At 42.9% G+C, this 20,782-nt stretch overlaps 1 protein-coding gene across 3 annotated transcripts in view; it reads left to right on the top strand.

Annotated features, from left to right (window-relative positions):
* LOC105472675 (RUNX family transcription factor 1) overlaps positions 1 to 20,782 on the top strand; it is a 1,100,727-nt gene that overhangs the window by 10,822 nt on the left and 1,069,123 nt on the right. For all 3 annotated transcript variants that reach the window (XM_071095679.1, XM_071095683.1, XM_071095678.1), the window contains exon 2: positions 12,324 to 12,468. The gene's annotated coding sequence lies outside the window, so the exon portion shown is untranslated. The remainder of the gene's footprint in view (positions 1 to 12,323; positions 12,469 to 20,782) is intronic.

Raw genomic sequence — 20,782 nt, 5'->3', positions numbered from 1 at the left:
ACTAAAGAGGCCCTCTGGGAGCGTTGATGGGTAGGCCTGGTAGTCAGGCACGACCCTCCTGCTCACCTTCCACAGGGCCACACCCAGCTTCACGGGAGGCTGGGCGGCATGACCCCCAGCACACCCTGCCTCAGCCACCAGGCTCTTCTCATCTGTTGCCTGTTTTTTGCAGTGGCCTCTGGACTAGTGTCCTTGTCTGGTCTCACTCCTTATCCAACCCGTGTTGCCGGAGTTAACTTCTAAATCCTAATCCTGCAGATTTCCTGTTGCCTTCGGGACAACATCCTTAACAAGGCATTCAAAGACCTCCGCAGTGGGATCTCAGAGTAACTTACCAGCTTTTCTCCTGCTGCAAACCTCCAACAGCCATAGGCCAAGCCTAGAAGACCCCAGGCTCCTTCCTGAGTAAGACATGCCCACTCACCAACCTGTGCCTCTGCTCTGAGCTGAGCACCCTTCCTCACCACCGTCTCTCATGGGCTCAGTTCTGCTCATCCTCCAAGGTGTTGCTCAAAGGCCACCTTCTTTGTGAAGTGCTCCCCAAATTGTCGTCAGTCGGAAGGTATTTTGCTCTCCTTTCTGCTCTCCCAATGTGCACTTCTCCTCCAGCCACAGGGGAAACACAGTGCATTATATTTTCTAGTAGAGCTCCTGGTTGAACCCCTTGCTAGATGGAAAGCTCACCTTGTGTTTTACCCTCTTAATGCAGGATAAATCCAACCTCCTTAGCATGACACCTGAAAACTCTCAAAATATATTTTATTTTTTTAAGTTCTGGGATACATGTGCTGAACATGCAGGTTTGCTACATAGGTATACATGTGCCATGGTGGTTTGCTGCACCCAACAACCCGTCATCTAGGTTTTAAGCCCTGCATGTATTAGGTATTTGTCCTAATGCTCTCCCTCCCTTTTCCTCCCACCCCCTAACAGGCCCTCGTGTGAGATGTTCCCCTCCCTGTGTCCATGTGTTCTTATTGTTCAACTCCCACTTATGAGTGAGAACATGCATTGTTTGGTTTTCTATTCTGGTGTTACTTTGCTGAGGATGATGGTTTCCAGCTTCATCCATGTCCCTGCAAAGGACAGGAACTCATTCTTTTTTTGTGGCTGCATAATATTCCATGGTGTATATGTGCCACATTTTCTTTATCCAGTTTGTCATTGTTGGGTGTTTGGGTTGGTTCCAAGTCTTTGCTATTGTAAATAGTGCTGCAGTAAACATATGTGTGCATGTGTTTTTATAGTAGAATGATTTATAATCCTTTGGCTATATACCCAGTAATGGTATTTCTGGTTCTGGATCCTTGAGGAATCACCACACTGCCTTCCACAATGGTTGAACTAATTTACACTCCCACCAACAGTGTAAAAGCATTCCTATTTCTCCACATCCTCTCTAGCATCTGTTGTTTCCAGACTTTTTAATGATCACCATTCTATCTTGTGTGAGATAGCATCTCATTGTGGTTTTGATTTGCATTTCTATAATGACCAATGATGGTGAGCTTTTTTTCATGTTTTTTGTCTGCATAAATGTGTTCTTTTGAGAAGTGTCTGTTCATATCCTTTGCCCACTTTTTGATTTTTTTCCCCTGTAAACTTGTTTAAGTTCCTTGTAGACTCTGGATATTAGCCCTTTGTCAGATGGATAGATTGCAAAAATTTTTTCCCATTATAATCTGTTTTCAACAGATATTTATAGGTTTCATTTTTGCCACTCTTGCTGTGATCTGGTCTGGCCACCTAGAAACATCTGTGTGTCCATCGCCCTCTGTCCTTTCATGTTTCTGTGCCTTTGTCTCTGCTGGCCTTTCTCTCTGGAATGGCTGTTAGTTACCTTCACCCTCCAGTGAAGCAGTAGCCACATCACAAGCAGTGTTCCCGGCCTTCCCTCTATAACAAGTGTCTGCTCTGCTGGTACGGCCTGTGCCTACTTCTGTTCTAGTCCATCACTCACAACAGAGGGGAATTCCTGGAGAACTGGAACATCCCCAGTAGTTTCTTGGAGCCTCACTGCAAGCACAATGTTTGGTGCATGGTAGGCACTAAGTGAGCATCCCTGAATGAATGCCCCATCTATCAGGTGAGCCATGTGCTGTTGGTCCTTGCCTCTGGAAGCCTCTGCAGATAGGTGAGTCTGGATCTAACGATAGTGCCATCAGGACTTCTGGAATGAAGTTTCTTTTGTCATTCGATGCCCTTGCTAAGATGGCAGAATGCAAGAACATTTTTCACGTGTCAGAGAGGACAAGAGTAGTTAAAAATCTGGGGAAAAGCCAAAGCACATAGTGAAATATCAAAAAAAAAAAAAAAAAAAAAAAAAAAAGGCGGGGGGGGGAAAGAAAAGAAGCTTAGGAAAATATATGTGAGAAATGAAGTTCACATTCTTGAACTGTTTCTTCTTTTTTTTAAAAAATAAATTGAAACATCTCCAAAGAGTACAGCCATAAGAAACTTGGCCCAGGTGTATTTAATTTTCCAAAACAATCTACTGATGATTATCATCTGGGAGCATGAATTCTTAACCCTTAGGCTGACACCTACTGTTTGTTAACCACCCTGAAAGGTTTAGGAATTTTGCCAAGGCAAGAAAATGTCAGAGAGGTAAAGATGAAAGTTTAGCAAACTTGGAAGAAAAGGGCTCTGTGCTGGCTTGGAGGTAGCCCAGGTAGAGAAGCTAGAGTAAGACAGGTGGGATAAGAGAAGGCTGAATGTGCGACAACACCACCTGTAATTGGGATTTACTTTTCAAACATTTTCTCAATCTTATGAGCCGGGGCAAGAGAAACCAGCCGCGTATCCATTTTTCACTTTTCTATAACGCTGGAGTTTAGAATGCTGTTGTTCTGCTTGAAATGCAATGTCAGGTTGTTGTTGACGTTGCTTTAAAGTTGAAATTTTAAAGGTAAACAAAGAAATAAACTTTCCCTTTTTGTGCTGGAAAGAACTGAATGATAGCTGTTTGGGAGGGTGCCAGTTTTTCTGCAGGATGGTTTTCTTCTTGCGTTACTAGGGTTTCAGTTCCTTCAAGATGCCTCATGAAACCTTTATTTGAAATGTAGGGACACATGTGAGAGAAGTGTTCATTTTCATATATTTCTTTTTCTTTTTAAATGAACAAGTAATTACCGAAACCAAACAAATGCATGACTGGAAGTCATTGCAGCATTTGGGCAAACATCCTCCTGCAATCTCAGCCTGGAAGCAGATCAGGTTCTGCTCTCTGCTGAGGAATTCTTTGTTGCTGGGTGGGACAGATCTCTACTCATCTTCCTTTTGGAACACGATGTGGCTGTTGTGACATACAAAACCTTTGCCTGGTCTCACTCCCTTGGATACCTTGAAGGAGGGCTGAGGACTGTTTCTCCTCATTCATTAGAAATTTTCAACGGGTTTTAAGATGGAGCTATGTGATTTGTAAGGGATATAAAATGCATGGGTGTTTTTTGAAATCTCCTTGCTCATTTTCTTTTCTTTTTTTTTGAGATGGAGTCTCTGTTGCCCAAGCAGGAGTGCAGTGGTGTGATCTCGGCTCACTGCAACCTCCACCTCCCGGGTTCAAGGGATTCTCCTGCCTCAGCCTCCTAAGTAGCTGGGACTACAAACACACGCCACCATGCCCTGCTGATTTTTGTGTTTTTTAATAGAGACAGGGTTTCACCATGTTGGCCAGGCTGGTCTTGAACTCCTGACCTCAAGCAATCTGCCTTGGCCTTGCAAAGTACTGGGATTACAGATGTGAGCCACTGCGCCCAGCCTCCTTGCTCATTTTCTAAAACTATAGATAAGTACAGTTTCTACCTCATGTTCTCTGGCACGTATACATTTTGTCCTGATAGCTTTAGAATGTTTTGCAACATTTTCCTCCTTTCTTCCAAGCACTACCACCCCTACTTCCTCAGTTGGAAGGCTGAGATTCCAAGGGGTGATGTGAGGGGAGGGTACCCAAGTGTTTGCACCTTTTCTTCCTACAAATTTGCTGTAGTATTTTCCTGGGAAACAATATCCCCTCTGCCCTTCCTTTGCCGTGTTCTGAGACTTTATCTTACAGAAAGTTTTTTTGAAAATAGATGGGATCTGGCTTGTTGCCCAGGTTGGAGTATAGTCCTGTCCATGGGCATGATCATAGCACACCACAGCCTGCATCTCCTGGGCTCAAGCCATCCTCCTGCCTCAGTTTCTTGAGCAGTGACTACAGGTGCATGCCACTGTACCCGGCCTTATAGAAGAACTCTTTTTAAGGTTACACTCAAATTTCCCCCATCCTCCTGTTAGATGTGTCATATACTTCTGTACATTCATTCACTCATTCATTCATTCAACATCTATTTTCACCAAGTGCCTTGTTTTTACCAGGCAGTGGGCTTGGCAGTGAGGCTAAAATGGTGGGCAAACCAGACATAGTCCCTGCTCTCACTGACCTTACAGTCTAGCAGGGGACACACAGCGACACACGGGCACAAGTGTGTTGTGAGGGAATCAAGGCAGACTGAAAGGAGATCAATGAAAGAGAGATACAGTTCCATGAGCACATGGGACCATATGGAACCAACGAACCTGACCAAGTCAGTTTTTTTGGAAAGCGATTTTTGCATGAAGCTTTGAAGGGAAAGTAGGAATCGTTCAGATGGAAGAGGGAGTTAGGGGAAAGAGAGCCTCTGAGAGGAAGAACATGGATAGATAAATACCCTTTGGCATGAGTGGGTGTAAAATTGAAGTTCTCTGGCTGGAGCTCAGGGTAGGGAAGTCTGAGTTCAGAGCATGGTGAGCATTCTAGGCCATGCTCAGGATCTTCTTCTTTACTCAAGGACGATGGGATTTCCAGATGGGTTTTAAGGTAGAACTTTGAGTTTTGAGAAGATTATTCTGGTCACCGTGAGGAAGAGAATAGGACAGGGCCAAGGCAGATGCTGGAGGGCTAGTTCATGCAGCAAAGATTGGTCTCCTGGGCCTGTAGGTTGTTGGCCATGGAATTGGAGAAAAGTAATGAGACCTGATGGTTATTTGGAGTGCAAATGGACAAGAATTGGTGATGGGTTGCCTGTGATGCATGTTGCAGAGATGGAGAAAATGGTGCCAAGGATGACCCCTCAGTTTCTACCCAGCGAGACCAGATCCAGGAAGTTGCACTGAGAGAGAGTCAAAGGAAGTGGGGAAGATGGGCCTAGATTTGAGAAGATGATGATAAGGTCAGACTTGGACATGTGGAATTTGAGATGCCCAGGTGGAATTGATGGCTTGGGAATTCATAGGCAAGATCTGTGCTGGAGATAGAATTTTAAAGCCATCAGTGAACATCCAGTTGGACATTCAAAATTCTAGCAGGCCCAGTTTGGTTAGTTGTATTCAAGGGGAGATGTTGTCCTAAATCTACAAGGTTAAAAAGTTATTTTGCATGTCTAAGTTCTCTGCTGATGAGAAAGCAATTGTAAGCCTCCACATTCTTCACTCCTGTCTTCACTCATAAATCTAACCAACAACTTTTATCCTTAAATCAGTACTTCTTGGGAAGCCTTTCTGTGTTCTGGAGAAATTCCTTCTACAAATAACGCCACCTCCAAGTCTGCCCAGAAAGGAAATAGTGGTGGTGAACGTGGTGGTGGATTGGAGAAGACTGTATGGTTATAACATGGCACATCTCTCGCACCCAGCTATCCTTCCACAAGCATGGAAGGGCCTCGGCTTACCCTCTGGTGCTGCATGAATAAAGCCCTGCTGTCAGCTGCAGAGACTTTAAAACCATTGAAAAACCAAACTGCAAATTGCTCAAAAGTGAAAACACATTACTTTTTCAACACTTTCAAGGGTCTCCAAACTGTTTAATATTTTAGGAATATTTAGCTCTATACCATAATAAATTACACTCTAAAATTTGGGTCATTGATGTGTGGCATATTATTATTACTGCCACCACCATTACTAATCATTAGGCTAGACCTTAATTCACTTAAACCTATTTGGTAGGTAATTTCTCCCATTTTTTCCCCAATGAGAATATTAATGCTTTCAGAGGATATGGAGATAGTAAGTGGCAGGATAAGAATTTGAAACAGGCATGCCTGACTCCACAGTCACTCACCCTTAGCAGAGATGAGCCTTACGTTTGGGGACTTGAACATTTTATTACTTTCGTTTGCCCCGTAGATAATTCACTGTCTTTCTATAACTATTCCCTTTGAATGAGCTTTTATCTGGTTTCTGCTTTATTTAAACAGTCACAGTGTAGACTAGCCACCTGAAAAACAGTGGTCTAGGGTTTTGGAGGTGATGTGTCAGCCTACCGCCACTCCCTCCTTTCTGGAGCTGTGTGTGGAAAGTACTGGAAGACGAAAGGTACTGTAGAAATGCTTAATATTATGGTCTTCATCCGGAACCATGAGAGAAAGTGCTGGTTGGAGATGGGTGAGCTTGTTTTCTCTGAAACACTCAATTTTTGTCTTAGGTGACATATGTGGAATCAGAACCCTTCTATGGTGAGAAAGAGGAATCCCATGTCTCTGAAAAATAGACTTTGAGAGTTGATTGATTAGCAAGGTTAGCTATTGTGTGGATCCTCAGGTCAGGGGTTGGGGAGAGTGGGGAGAGTAAGAAGAGAGAGAGCGCGCGCAAGCGGGACGGGGGGTTGGGGGGGAGAGAGAGGAGAGAGCAAGAAAGAGAGAAACTCCTTAGTTATTTCTTTCGTTTAGGAAATAAGGACACTTGATGTGTGGAATCTGGTATTTACCATACATGGTGATTTTTGCCAAAAGGGCTCTCAGAAAAATGCCTTCTTGTTTTCTCCGTTGTCCACACCCACCATTGATAATCAGCACCACTTGGGTGATTCTGGAAGCTAGTCTGGACCAGCGACACTGCTTCATATTTGTAGGAGTGGGTAGAAGAATAGTTTCTCCAATGAAAACTATTAGAGGAATTTATTGGCTGTCAGGGTGTAATTAACCATGAAAGATATTGGCAAGGGCATGAAACTAACATTCCTCTCTCATCTCTTAACCCTGCCTCCTTCCAAAACTGGTAGATCCTCTCTGCATCCTAGCATTCTTGTGTTGTTCTCCTCTTTGAATCTCTGCCCTGGCTTAGGTTCTCTGAGATCTATGTTTTCTTCCTGACTGTGTTTCTGTGAACTCTATTAATCAATCCCTCTTCAGCTTGCCAGTCTTTGTCTCTCTGCCTTTCTGTCATTTTGTATCCATTCATGCATGGATGTGTATGATCAGAGGCCTAGAAATATATTTTATTAATTTGATGCTATAGAAGGTCAAGTTTGGCCTACTTAGAGGATATCATTAAGAGAATAGGTATATTTACCCATAAACATTTGAAATATAAATATTTGGAGGACAAAGGCTACTTTGACATTTGAGGTTCAATTGTCACGAGTTTGCCCAGGTACTCATTTTGAATAAAACTAAGATACCATGGAAAATTATACCTACTGCTTTTCTTTTGGAGGAGTGGTTCTCACAGACAGTGAGAACCTACAGAGGCAGTAGGGCAGGGATGATGGTTCATTGATATTTCCACCCAGTCTGTGAAACAGGGCCTGTACGTGATAGGCACTGAAGTGAATGCTTTAAAAATAACAAGTTTGTTGGTTCCTGAAAAGGTAAATATAGAATTACCATATGGCCCTGCAATTTCATTCCTATGTATTTAAAATAATTAAAAACAGTTACTCAAATAAATGGATGGACATGAATGTTCATGGCAGCATTATTCACAGTATCCAAAAGATAGAAATAACCCAAATATCCATTAATGGATGAGTAGGTAAAAAAAATCGTGGTATATACATATAATGGAATATTATTCAGCCACGAAAAGGAGTGACGTACTGATACCTCCTACAATGCATTGAAAACTTTATGCTATGTGACACAAAAGGCCACTGTGTTAATTTGCTCAGGCTGCCATAATGAAATATCACAGACTGGGCAGCTTGAAGAACAGAAATTGATTTCTCCCAGTTCTTGAAGCTAGAAGTTTTAAGATCAAGGTGTTGGCAGGTTAGTTTTCTCCCAGAGCTTTTCTCCTTGGCATGCAGATGGCCGCCACCTTGTTATGTCCTCACATGGCCTTTCCTCTGTGCACTCACATCCTTGGTGTGTGTTCCTCTTCTGATAAGGACACCACTCCTATTGGATTAGGGCCCCACCCTTATGATCTAATGTAACCTTAATTACCTCTTAAAAAGCCCCATCTCCAAATATGGTCTCATTGGGAATTGAGAGCTTCAACATGTGAATTTTAGGGAGGCGTAATTCAGCCCATGATAGTCACACTTTGTATGATTAATTTTATATCATATATCTGGAATAGGTAAGCCCTTAGAGATAGAAGGCAGATTGGTCATTGCCAGGATTTGGCAGGGCTGGAAATGAGGTGGTAGCAGTGGGAGAATGGAGAGTAACTGCTTAATGAGTCCAGAGTTTCTTTTGGGATGATGACAGTGTTTTGGAACCAGACAGAGGTGGTGGTTGGTTGCACAACATTGTGAGTATTTTAAATGCCATTGAATGTTATATTTTAAAATGGCTGATTTTATGTAGTGTGACTTTTACCTTATAATGTAGATTTTATAATGCTGCTTTGGCCTAGTTTTGAGGACTTGGCTAGAAGCAGTCAGTTCCCCTTTTTGAGCAGCTGATGACGTCAGTATTCCCAGCTACCTCTTGTATTAGTGATATGGTTTGGCTTTGTGTCCCCACCCAAATCTCATGTTGAATTGTAGCTCCCAAGATTCCCACATGTTGTAGGAGTAGCTGGTGGGAGATAATTGAATCATGGGGGCGGTTTCCCTCATACTGTTCTTGTGGTAGTGAATCAGTCTCATTAGATCTGATGGTTTTATAAGGGGAAACTGCTTTTGCTTGGTTCTCATTCTCTCTTGCTGCAGCCATGTAAGACGTGCCTTTCTCCTTCTGCCATGATCATGAGGCCTCCCCAGCCACATGGAACTGTGAGTCCATTAAACCTCTTTTTCTTTATAAATTACCCAGTCTCAGCAGGGTGAAACGGACTAATACAATTAGGGTCTCACACTTGGAGCCACTATCCACCTGCCGTAATCATCCCAGGGGCAGATACCAGGTAACTCAGGACAGCCCCAATGGCTGGGAGTCCACTGAAATGACTCAGACTAGCCAATGCTAAGCCTGCTTACCCAGCCTCCCCCGACCTCCCTGCTTCTTCTCAATGAAGACGCCCTCCCTGTTCCTACTGTCTCCTCCTGTCAACCCTGGTGGCCAACACTCCGTGGAGTGGCCCACTGCATTTTCCCCACAGGGCAGTGAGTAGCAAATCTGTAAAACTCTTTCCAGTTTATCTCTTCTGTTCTGCATCTGGCCTTATCAGACTTTACCCAAGGTAATACAATTAAAACATGACTCAATAAAAATATTAAGACCACAGCAAACATCTTCTGAGCATTTTCTGTGTGCCTAGCAATGTGCTAAGGGTTTCGCAGGATTTCATGAAGTCCTCATAACTCCTTGGTGAGGCAGGGGATGCTTATCCTCCCATTTTATAGATGAGGAACCTGACTGAGGCTGAGAGAAGTTAAGCAACACTTTCTCCCTCCGAGAAGCATCTGAAAACTTGGATTCTCAGAGTTACATATGATTTTTGGTTGGAGGTAGAGTTGTTTTGTTTTTTTTTTTTTGTTTTCAATTGCTTCAATTTTTAAAGAATGCTGCTCTACTCTGAATTTGGATACTGGTTGATAAGTGAGTTAGAGGCTTTGGTTCTGGTTTTTGTTTTTTGAGATGGAGTTTTGCTCTTGTCACCCAGGCTGGAGTGCAATGGCATGATCTCGGCTCTCTGCAACCTCTGCCTCCCGAGTTCAAGCAATTCTCCTGTCTCAGCCTCCTGAGTAGCTGGGATTATAGGCGACTGCCACCATGGCCAGGTAGTTTTTGTGTTTTTAGTATAGATAGGGTTTCATCATGTTGGCCAGGCTAGTCTCAAACTCCTGACCCTGACCTCAGGTGATCTGCCTGCCTTGGCCTCCCAAAGTGCTGGTATTATAGGCATGAGCTACCATACCTGCCTTTTTTGTTTTTGGAATATTTGCAAAGAAGTAATTCTGGATGGATTCAGAGATGTGCTTTCTAATACTCTGGGGATCATGAAATTTAAAGGGGCAACAAGACTTCTTCTTTTTTTTTCTTAGACAGGGTCTTGCTCTGTCACTCAGGCTAGAGTGCAGTGGTGTGATCACGGCTTACTGCAGGTTCAATCTCCTGGGCCCAGTCGATCCTCCCACCTCAGCCTCCTGGGTAGATGGGACCACAGGTGCGTACCACCACACCTGGCTAATTTTTAAATTTTTTACAGAAACAGGGTCTCCCAGTGTTGCCAGGGCTGGTGTTAACTTTTGGCTTCAAAGAATCCTCCCTTGAAGCCTCCCAAAGTGCTGAGATTACAGGCGGGAGTCCCCGTGCCCAGCCTGGAGTCCCCATGCCCAGCCTGGGCAGCAAGACTTCTTAGTTAGGGTCTCATGATTGGAGGGTCCCAGAGGGCAGGCAGGATGGTATTAGGGTGGGCACAGGGATCATTTAAGATGGTATCTGGGTCTGAACTCATATTTGGTCGATGAAGTTACCTTGTAAAATTTTCATTTATAAAATTTTAGTGTATAATCTCATTGAATCTGGCTAGGGACTTAAGTGTTTTCAAATATACGGCTCTAAAATGTCTGAGTTGATCAGATTTTGCATCATCTGTTTTCTTCTTTGTAGTTTACTGTACATGATTTTATGAGGACCTGCCTATGACACTGGGATACATTTTTCTTTCTCTATTCATTTGCTCACTCACTCACTTGCTTGGGCAATTGATAGCTCACTCACTCCTAGATTGATTGAGTCATTTAATCTATATGAATAATACATGAAAAGTTGCTTGTGAGAATGCAAACAGAACAAAAATATATTGAGCAAAACATGAACCTGCTCCTGTACTGAGTCTCCTGGTTCCCTCCCCGTCTTACTCCTGGACCCTGAGGGCCACCCACCGTTCAGAGTTGGTGGTTTGGTATAAAAGTTTCAAGGCTTTTAGATGTTTCTTTTCATAGATGTCTATCATAAGGGTTTCACCATGTCATATCCCTAATTGTAATGGATTCCCTTTTTTGAAAATCTTTTAAAAATAACTTTTTTTTTTCATTTTCATCATTTTTGAAAAAAAAAACACCATCAAAAAGTGGGCAAAGGATATGAACAGACACTTCTCAAAAGAAGACATTTATGCAGCCAAGAGACATGAAAAAATGTTCATCATCACTGGTCATCAGAGAAATGCAAATCAAAACCACAATGAGATACCATCTCACGCCAGTTAGAATGGCAATCATTAAAAGTCAGGAAGCAACGTATGCTGAAGAGGATGTGTAAAAGTAGAAATGCTTTTACATTGTCGTGAGAGTGTAAATTAGTTCAAACATTGTAGAAGACAGTGTGGCAATTCCTCAGGGATGTAGAACTACAAATACCATTTGACCCAGTGATCCCATTACTGGGTATATACCCAAAGGATTACAAATCATGCTACTATAAAGACATGTGCACATGTATGTTTGTTGCAGCACTATTCACAATAACAAAGACTTAGAACCAACCCAAATGTCCATCAATGATAGACTGGATTAAGAAAATGTGGCACATATACACCATGGAATACTATGCAGCCATAAAAAAGGATGAGTTCATGTCCTTTGCAGGGACATGAATGAAGCTGGAAACCATCATTCTAAGCAAACTATCACAAGTACAGAAAACAAAACACCGCACGTTCTCATTCGTAAGTGGGAGTTGAACAATGAAAACACAGGGACACAGGGTGGGGAACATCACACACTGGGACCGGGCAAGAGGATTGGGGACTGGGGGAGGGATAGTGTTAGAAGAAATACCTAATGTAAATGATGAGTTGATGGGTGCAGCAAACCAACATGGCACATGTATACCTATGTAACAAACCTGCACGTTGTGCACATGTACCCTACAACTTAACGTATAATAATAATTATTTTACTTTTAAATTTATTTTTAGACCATTTTATTTTACTAGAATTTTTTCAGTTACTCTAGAAATTTCCTTGCTTTTGCTCAAAATAATCACTGTCCTGGCTATTATGTTATAACATCCTTTGCATCTTTTTGGATTAATTAAAAACACATAGCTCTAAATGCTGTAGTTTTTCCCATTAAAAAAGCCTAGATGTGTGTGTATAAAATTTTGATACATAATTTTATATGTGTTTTGCTGTCTGTCTGCTCTCTCTTAACTTACAAGTTTTCTTCCATCTGTTTTTCTTACAGTTTATGTATTGAAGAACCTGGGCCATCTGACCCATGGAGTGGTTCTCAATCTGGATTTGGCTGATTGGGCACTCATGTTGCAGGTTAACATGCTCCTCGGTTTTCTGCCCTCCTAGAAGTTGGCAGCCGGATCCAGCAGCCTCAGGTACAGCCTCCTGGGCTGGCGGATTGTAGGTGGGACTGTGTTCTTTCACATGCCTGTTGGCTCCTTGTTTTTGATGTTGGTGGATGTGATGCACATTGCCTAGATCCATTCATTCACTGCAGGGTGCAGAATGGTGATGTTCTGATTCTGTCATTCTGCTTTGATTTGTTAGCTGTAATGATTTTATCAGAAAATTCTTCCTTTCATCTACTAGTTGGTTATTTAGTGGCTTAGTTCATAAAGGAATCTAAAATAAATGTTTTACATTTTCCTTGTATTTACTGAGTTTTCAAGATAATGCTGTTGATTTTCAAAAGTTTATCAAGTAGGTTTGAAAAAATATCTTTATGAACTCATGGATTTAAACTTATTTGATCCATTTTAATCCATTGTAATTCTCATCTTTATGAGAGTTCAAATTGCCCCATCTTTGACCAGAGGGAGATCTTCAGGTTGAGTCACTTTGACCAGTGGCTGTTGAGTCTGTTTGTTTTTTTTTGAGACAGGGGTTCTTGTTCTCTCCCCCTGGCTGGAGTGCAGTGGCGTGATTTTGGTGCACTGCAGCCTTGACCTCCTAGGCTCAAGGAATGCTCCTGCCTCAGCCTCCTGATTAGGTAGGACTACAGGTGTGCATCACCATGCCTGGTTAGTTTTTTATTTTTCTGTAGATCTGGGGTCTCCCTTTGTTGCCTAGGCTCATCCTCAACTTCTGGGCTCAAGTGATCTTCCTGCCTCAGCCTCCCAAAGTGCTGGGATTATAGGCATGAGCCGAATTAATATGGAATATTAATTGTCAATATAGAAAGACATAAATATCTTGTTTGGAAAGAAGAAAGGATCCATTGACAGTGTCACCCTGTGACAGTAAAGAGATACAAAGATTTGATTTTAATTTATCTCAGGTAGATGTCAACTTCTGCCATATTTTATTGATCATTAACTGAGACCTCATCCCTCTTGTTCTCCTACTTTTGTCCTTTAAAGCCAAATAAAAATAAACAGAACTATTATTTTGCATTGAGTATCTCAAGTAGATCTAGAATGTTGGTTTCAAAGTAAATAAGAGACAGATGCAATGGAATTTCATAACCATGATGGACTTTGGGGTGTAATAATTTTCTTGGGCAAGCTCATAAAAAGATTTTTCTCCCTGTAGTCTGTCCTTAGGGACTAATGTTCTAAAAAGAGAGAACAATTTTCCAGTAACATTAACTCTGTGAAGACTTTATGGATTTTAAAGACATATCACTTTGTGTATGTGTGTAAGGTTCCTACAGACTGGCTGCCGTGTAGCAGCGGGACCTCCATGGTGAGTTATGTTCTTGTCCTGATGTCATGGGAGCAAGTGGACGTAAATACTTTCATGTGTGGAGCTTCTGGATCCTTTGTCTAAAATTCTGCCATCTTTTCTAATAGATTGCAAGTTCTCTTTAAAAGTGGAAACACCCCTTAAAGATAAGAAGCAAATCTTCATCATTTGGAAGGCAGTATATAACTCACAAATGGGTTGTCTTCAAAGGTTGTTTATAAGGCACTGACTTGAAACTGCATTTATCTATGGACCTATGATAGGTTCTCAGGGCAGCAGATTAACACCTGCCAAGCCCACCATATTAATTTTGGTAGCACTGAAGCAATACTATAGACCCTAGCACCAGGCATGATTGTGTTCTGGAGCAGTGGTTCTCAACCAGGCTATTGAAGGCCATTTCTTAAAAGCCCTGCTGGCCTGGATACCTCACACCGCTCCTGCACTAACCTACTTAGAGTGTAGCTCTTTGCATCTTACTCCTGTGCTGAAGGTCATGAATGCTCCTTGCTGTCAAATAGATGCCCACTCTTTGGGTAGTCTTCAAGGCTATCGGCCACATGCTTCATCGTTCCTGTCCCACTGTGTGCTGTTTTGCCATATGAACACATGCCATCTTAAGCTTTAGTTGAACATGCCCTACCTCGGTTTCTCACCTTTGCTTGCTGTCCTTGGCACCAAGAATTTAGTTCCCATTTGTGGCTGCCTAAGACATAACCTCTTCTCTGCTGGCTTATTTCATATGCCATCCCCTTTTCTGATTTTTCCCAACTAGAGCTCACTCTTTCCTTCTTGATATCTTTCCCATCCACTCTTACTTTATCTGTCTTATGGCATGTAATACTGCCTTTACAGGGTAATGTTTGGTGGGCTGTTGTCCAGTCCTGTGCACCCCTAGAGGGCAGAGTCTCTTGTCTTACTGACCTGTGAGGATCAGTGCCTAGCAATGTGCTTGGGATATGGTGGCTGCACAACAAATTCTGGAGCTATTTAACTGCCTCTCTATTCCACAACCCACTTGCATACATACTGAGAGCAGGAGGGCAGCGTATGTGGGTGCTGGTGGGAAGCCAGAGAGGGAAGCTATCTGTATTGCATTCAAACATTAATGTCCACAGAGAGCCCTAAGTGCTGTCTACCTTTGGCTTTGAGTCAGATATAATAAAACAAAATCAGCCATTATGAGTAATGCTTTTCAACTTTTGTTGTAAGGCTCACAAAAGATGTTTGCTATCCCTGACTGGTGTCAGATGCAATAAATATAATTAGTCTCTGGAAACACATAGATGAAATTACTTTAATCATGGCTTTCATTTGTTTCCAGCCCCTGAATCTCATGGGCATGGAGCAGACCACTGTCCTTTGCCTTCAGAGGCACCTCGAGCCCATCTCCTGGGTTTGGCTTTAGGGATAGTGTCTCTTTCTGGGAATTTTAAACTTGAAAGTGGAAAACCTTGGGGTCTCCACATCCATCTTCTGGGGACTTACTAAAATAAAGTTTATTTGCCCAGGAGAGGTGACCTTTCCTTTCATCTCTGACTATGTTTTCATGTCTAATAAAGTCAAGAGGGAACTTGGCACCTGTTTTCCTCAGGACAAATTCAGTGAGGACACAGTCCTGGAAGTGAGTGGCACTGAGTTTGTTTCTCCGTCTTCGTCTCACTAAAGAACTGCTCTCCATAGAACACTATGGATCTGGAGCTACTATCAGGTAAAAATCATCAACTTTAGGAGTTAGAGGCATGCTTAGAGTTTGTTCAGGCCGATAGCTCCATTTGATAAATAAGAAACCAAGGCTTGGTGAGCTGACATGTCTTGCTGGAAGCATGTTGTGTCTGGGTGTCGGAGGCTGACTGAGAACCAGCTCTCCTCCAGGATTATTTCCACCTCAGGTGGGACTCTGTTATTTCACAGATTCCATGATGGGAAGGTTTGGCCAAGAAAAGCATGCATTTATTGCATTCATTTAACCAATATTATGGAATGCTTACTCTAGGACAGGTACTTTCTAGGTGTATAGGATATAGTAATAAACAAGACAGATACAATGCCAGCCCTGGTGAATCTTCCAATTTGCTGGAACATCCAGATATTAGAATTGTTCAGTGAATTTTGATGAGTGTCATGATGGGAAAGGGTAGGGTGCCTGGAACCTCTAACTGAAGGGTGTCAGGATCAGGCTGGGGGAGCCTGAGAATGTTCCAAGAAGGGGTGGTGCATGCAGAGGCCTGGGGTTCAGCCAGAGCTTCCTCTCTGGCTACACTCAGGTTCACACACTTCCTCTAAACACCTTCGTGGCCACACCCTACTTCTCTCCCCAGCCTCCTCTTTCCTACCTGGTAGCTAACATACCTTCAGCATTCTTTTTTAAAAATTTGTCCAGGGTTTCCTTTATTTTCATGCCTTTGCACACCCTGACCCTCTACTGAAAATGTAAATTGCTTTCGATCCCACTTGTGCTTTAGGATTCAGCTTTCAACTCAACTCCCCTGGGCTGTGTGGCTGATTTTTCTTTTTGATATCATAGCACCTCACAGTTACCTCTATTGGACTTTAAAGTGTTTAATGCAATTATTTGCTTGTTTATCTAACTTTTTCCTTGCTGGTTTATGAGCTTTTAAGTGAGGATCAAAGATGTGTCTTATTTATCTTAGTATATTAGAACAGTGCCTTAAACTTAATAGTTACTTCCAATGCATGCTTATTGTATCAATAGATGGAGAAATATCAGTCTCCTGACACCAGTCCAGGTCTCCTTTCTCCTTCTTCGTTTCCTTTCCCTTTTCTGTCCTCCCTCCCTCCCTCCCTCCCTCCCTTTTCCCTCCCTCCTTCTTTCCTCCCTCTCTTTCTTCCTTCTTTCTATCCATCCAACAGATGTTTTTGAGAGTCTACCATGGGATTGGCCTTGAGCAACTCATGCCCCAGTGGAAGAATTGGATGGGTAGTTAGAGAAATCATTTAGCACAGTATTTAATGTTAAAGGAGTTTAAACAAAGCTCCAGAGCACCAAGGGTGGATCAACTATGTTTAGAGTCATCCAGGACGGCCTCCCCACCCGAGAGATGTTTGCCAGGTGAGGAAAGGGAGCAGGAAGCATGCTGCTCTGGAGGCAGCAGAACATGCAGAGAAAGGCCCTGAGTTGTGAAAAGTGCAAGTTGACTGTTCTTGGAATGGTGGGTATGTAGGGGTGTGGGAGAGTGAGGGAAGGCAAGGGTGGGTAGGAGAGAAGACTGGATGGAAAATGCTCTTGCTCACCTCTCTAAACAATTTGAGTTTTATTATGTAGGCACTGGGAGTCCTACTGAGATTTTTAAACAGGAATTCTCCTCTGTTTTGTAGGAAGCTGTAGGTGCCTATATTTAAGGGTTACATGAGATACTCTGATACAGGCATGCAATGTGTAATAATCACATCAGGGTCAATGGGATATCCATTGCCTCAAGGATTTATCTTTGTGTTACAAATAATCCAATTGTACTCTTTTAGTTATTTAAAAAATGTACAATTAAGTTATTTTTGACTATATTAACCCTATTGTGCTTGCAAATACTGGGTCTTATTCATTCGTTCTAACTCCTTTTTGTACCCGTTAACCATCTCCACTTCCCCCCGACCTCCCTTCTGCCTTTCCCAGCCTCTGGTAACCATCCTTCTACTCTCCATCTTCATGAATTCAATCAATGTTTAGTTCCCACAAATGAGTGAGAACATGTGACATTTATCTTTCTGTGCCTGGCTTATTTCACTTAACATAATGTCCTCCGAAGGAGCTGCTTTTCCTCCAGTGACCACCCCAGGCCTTTCTTCTCACTCCACCTCTGTCCATGAGCAAACCCTGCGATGTGTGCTACCGTGTAGCCTCCCTGGGGTTATCATAAGAGGAAGTAACATCTGCCATGTGTCCCCTGCCTCTGCATTCTCCTTCTTTTTCAGCAAGTTCTGATCTGAGGACACAGGCCATTGTTAGCACTGGATAGAGATCACCACAGCAGGAGGGAAGAAAAGGGTTAGGGACGCAACCTGCACATCGGCAACCGTCTGTCACCTTCACCTCTGATGAAATGGGACTTTTAAAATGATAGTCGCGTTTATGCTCTGTATTAGGCATCTCACTTCCCTTAATAATCCTTATTAGCCAGATAATCTGTAGTTTGGCACTGACTTAAATGTATGCTTACCGAAGTTTTCTATTTTAGAGCTGACGAAAGCGCTCATTCTTCCCTGCGTTCCTCTTGTTGTTGTAACAACAATGCTAAATCCTCACTGACTGATCTGAGGAGGCTGTTGAACTTGATAGTAACAATGACAGAACGGAGTGCTTGTATTAGGCCTACAACCCATTGAAGTGCTGCCATTGCATAATTAATGAGGCCAGCTAAAATTCTACATCATTGTAATAATATTTACTCTGAAAACTCACAGTTGGACTAAAGTTTCTGTTGCAGGCTCTGCTGACATCAAGGAATCTTAAACTTTCTTTTTGACAGGGAGGTTTATTAGGGCCTTATTTTGGCAGCCCAAGCACAATTCCTCTTGCAGATGCTCATTGAATACAGAGACTCTTAGGGGTTGACACTGGATTAGAGATGATCTATTCAGTTGTTTCCAAACCTGGCTGAACTGTAACATCTACTGGGAAGACTTCAGAAATTTCCGGATTGCTGGGCTCCATCTCTGGGAGCCTGATTCAGGAGGCAGGGTGGAAGCAGAAAATTGCAGATACGTTTTCTTAAACACCCAGATTGTTCTTCTAGCAGTGAGAACTGCTGATTGCAGTTTGAGGACACTGAAAGCTACAAGGTTGAAATCACTTGGAAGATTAAATCAATCCTGAAGTCTCCTAGATTTTTCTGAGAAGAGAAGCTGATACTAGGGACTTCTGAGACATACTTTTACGAAAAGTCCCCAGTTTTGACATAAGGGCGGCACTTTCACAGTATTTCTAAGTGTGGATTTCCTAACTGTCCCCCAGAGAATCCTTTGGGTGCTTGTGAAGTGTGCAGGTTCCTGGGGTCTCCCACTGTATTGAAATCTCTGAGGTGGGCCCACGAGTCTGTACTTAAATAAACCCCTCAGGTATTTCTGACACCCATTCAAGTGTGAGAGCCGTTGGGTTTTTTCTCTCTTTTTTTCTTTTGAGATGGGTCTCACTCTGTGGCTTAGGCTGGAGTGCAGTGGCATGAACAGAGGTCACTGTAGCCTCAAACTCCTGGGCTCAGAGGACCCTCCCACTTTAGACTTCTGAGTAGCACTACATGTGCATGCCATCACACCTGGATAATTTTTAAATTTTTTGCAGACACAGGGTCTTGCTATGTTACCCAGGCTGGTCTCAAACTCCTGACCTCAAGTGATCTTTCCATCTCAGCCTCCCAAAGTGCTGGGATTATGGGCGTGAGCCACTGTGCCTGGCGCCTTATATGAGTTGGCACCTCCCTGCTCATGGTGGGTGCTCAATGCCTTATGTTGAGTTCATCAGAGTTGAAATTTGCAAGCACCGATGCTTCAAGGCTCGTCCTGCCTCCCTCCTTGCTTCATTTATCTATGTAAGCTTCACATTCTGTAACTGCTGTACTCTGGTGCTTTCCATGTGCAAAGCACTTTCTCTTTATCATCCTCTGTCTTCCTGCATCATTCTTGGGCTGCTCCTTATCTCTTTCCTGGGCTCATCTTTTTCCACTGGCCCCTCCTGGGTAATCAGTTGCATGCCTTCTTGTTTTCCATGGTGATAGCGATGATGATTTCCAAATGTCTTTCACCAGCCCAGACTTCTTGAGCTTCAGACCCACATACATAGCAGCTTGTCAATCCCCTGCCTTTTGAGTGTCACACGGACCCCTCACATCCATGTGTCTGAATGGAGCACATGATCTTTCCTTAGCACTGGTTCTTATCCTCCCTTCTATACTTGAGTTGGTGGAGTTGCCTCTTATTTTTTCTTATTTATTTTTTAAAAATTAATTTTTAATTTTTGTGGCCTGTATTTATGGATTACATGAAATATTTTGATACAGGCATGCAATGTGTAATAATCACATCAGGGTACAAATAATGCAGTTATACTCTTTTAGTTATTTTAAAATGTACAATTAAGTTATTATTTTTTTTTTTTTTGCTGTATTCACCCCATTGTGGCTTGCAAATACTAGGTGTTATTCATTTGTTCTAATTATTTGTTGTACCCATTAACTATCCCCACTTCCCGTTTACCTCCCCACTACCCTTCCCAGCCTTCCTTCTACTCTCCATCTCCATGAGTTCAGGTGTTTTAATTTTTGGCTCCCACAAATAAGTGAGAACATGATTTGTCTTTCTGTGCCTGGCTTATTTCACTTAACATAGTGTCCTGCGATGGAGCTGCCTTTCCTCCAGAGACCACCCCAGGCCGTTCTTCTCACTCCACCTCTATCCATGAACAAACCCTGCTGAGGTGTGTGCTACCAGATAGCCCTGAAATGCACTCTGCTTTTTCTTCCTGGTGCCACTGTCTCACCCCAAACCCTCACTGTTCCTCTCTTGAACCTTGGTAGCAGCTTCCAGGTGAGTCTCCTTCCCACCAGGCTTGCCCTTCCCATCAACCTCACTGTCTCCAGGGTGACGTTTTAGACTTGTGACCACAGTGCCCCTTCAGAAATTCTGTCCTGCCTGAGGATGAAGCCCACCTCCTTTGTGTGGCACTCAGGTCTTCTAAGTTCTAGCTGTTCCTCCATCTAACCCCTGCTCATTATCCTGCGCCCATGGACCTTATATGCTAGCTATTTTCAGTCACTGCTCCCTGGAGCCGTAGAGTATTTTCATAGGAAATTTCTACTACCTTGAATGCCTTTCTGTCACTGTGTCCTCTCTCCCCATCTGTCCATCAAAGGAGTCCCTAATCAGCCTTCTGGCTGCGACTTGATGCCTCTTAAATCTTGGCCAGACCTCTGGTGTGGCCCCTAGTTTGTGTGCCATCCCACGCTTTCCACATCTCTATCATAAATCTATGTGTAAGGGTTTGTTTCATGC

Source organism: Macaca nemestrina, chromosome 4, assembly GCF_043159975.1.
Source record: "Macaca nemestrina isolate mMacNem1 chromosome 4, mMacNem.hap1, whole genome shotgun sequence".
NCBI classification, from domain to species: domain Eukaryota; kingdom Metazoa; phylum Chordata; class Mammalia; order Primates; family Cercopithecidae; genus Macaca; species Macaca nemestrina.
This window is presented reverse-complemented; position numbering and strand designations above follow the sequence as displayed.